We start from the raw sequence: 2,013 nt of genomic DNA on the forward strand, positions 1-2,013 counted from the left end.
ATTTTTTCGGTGTGGCATACTTCTCTGTAGATGTCTACCAGGGAGACTCGGAGGGGGGTGTAGTTGTGGTACTTCCGTGGCTTGTCCGAGTTGGGTTCTTCTTTCTTCTTCTGTTCCCGATCCCGATCTCGGAGTGGGTAGGTTGATTCCTTCCTAGAAGAGTCTCTTAGCTGGGAGGTTTCCTCCATGTTGATATATTTTTCTGCCCGCTCCTGTACCTCGTATAGGGAGGTCGGGTATCGTTTGGATAGGGATTGGCTAAACGGTCCCTCTTTTAGGCCGTTTGCTAGTCCCATGATGGCTGCTTCAGTGGGCAAGTGTTGTATGTCCAGGCAGGCTTTGTTGAATCGCTCCATGTATTCTCGGAGAGTTTCTTGGTTACCTTGTTTGATCCCGAGTAGACTGGGGGCATGTTTTGTCTTGTCCTTTTGAATAGAGAATCTTGTTAGGAATTTTTTGGTTAGGTCTTCGAAGCTGGTGATTGATCTTGGTGGCAGGTTGTCGAACCACTTCATGGCTGACTTGGTGAGGGTGGTGGGGAAGGCTTTGCACCGAATCGCGTCGGAGGCGTCGACTAGGTACATTCTGCTTCTGAAGTTGCTGAGGTGATGACTTGGATCGGTGGTGCCGTCGTAGAGGTCCATATCGGGTAGTTTGAAGTTTCGCGGTACCTTTTCCTTCATGATTTCTTGCGTGAAGGGATCGTGGTTGCTCTCGGTGGTGGTGCCGCGTTCTGTCCGGTCTTTCAGGTTGGCCTCTATTTTCCGCAGTTTTTCTTCTAATTCTCTGCGCTTTCGAGCTTCCCTTTTCAGATCTTGTTCAGTTTCTTTCTGCTTTTTTATGTCCTCTTCGAGTGCTCGGACTGCTTCTAGAATTTCCGAGCTCTTCTCTTTTTCGGAATTTTGTGGATCTTTGTTTGCGAGTGATGTTTTTGGGCGATTCTGTTTGTTTCCTCCTGGAGTGCGTGGTGATAGAGGGCTGTCCGGTCGTTCTCCGGTGTCAATTTCGTCCTCTTGTTCAGATGCAGCGTGGTCATCGTTGAGAGGGTTGTCCGCCATGGTAGAGGGATGACTTCCAGGTCCCCGGCAACGGCGCCAATGTTCCGAGGGTTTACCTGAAACGTGCAGCTCGGTCGTCTGGAGAGGCCCGAGGTGGGGGTTCAGTGACCCGAGCTTGATATGCGGAATGGTTGGTGGTTGTACCTGCAATGACACTCCGATGCTTAAGTTAGCATGGGTCCAAGCAGATATGTATAGATGTGGCATGAATGCCATACCTGGGTGCTCCAGTGTATTTATAGTAGTTGGTCGTGATCTTCCCTGGATAAGATATTCTTATCTTATCTTATCTTTGGGAGTTTTATCTTATCTTTGTGGAACCGCCTTTTCTAGGCCTTTTCGGCCTTTAGGTTTGGGCTGCGTTCCTTTTGATGGGCCTTCCTTGCTCTTTGTCCGAGGTCCGACCTTTAGGTGTGAGCTTTAGGGCAAGGTCGGACCTCTTACGAATTTGCCGAGTTGGAGGACCCCGGTCAGGGTATGAACATGACCCAACAAGTCAATATGATTTCTCAAAGTCTGTCTGGAATGCAAAATGCACCAAGCAGTACTAAAGAAGCTTATGATCCTGAGAACCCTTCAATGGAAGAGGTGAATTACATGGGAGAACCCTATGGAAACACCTATAATCCTTCATGGAGAAATCATCCAAATCTTTCATGGAAGGATCAACAGAGACCTCAACAAGGTTTCAACAACAATAATAGTGGAAGAAACAGGTTTAGCAATGGCAAGCCTTTTCCATCATCTTCTCAGCAAGAGACAGAGAATTCTAAGCAGAACCACTCTGACTTATCAACCATGGTCTCTGATCTAATCAAAACCACTCAAAGTTTCATGACTGAAATAAGGTCCTCCATTAGAAACTTGGAGGCACAAGTGGGTCAGCTGAGCAAGAAAATTACTGAACTCCCTCCTAGTACTCTTCCAAGCAATACAGAAGAAAATCCAAAAGGAT

This window comes from Arachis duranensis, chromosome 7 (genome assembly GCF_000817695.3).
Source record: "Arachis duranensis cultivar V14167 chromosome 7, aradu.V14167.gnm2.J7QH, whole genome shotgun sequence".
Lineage (NCBI taxonomy): Eukaryota > Viridiplantae > Streptophyta > Magnoliopsida > Fabales > Fabaceae > Arachis > Arachis duranensis.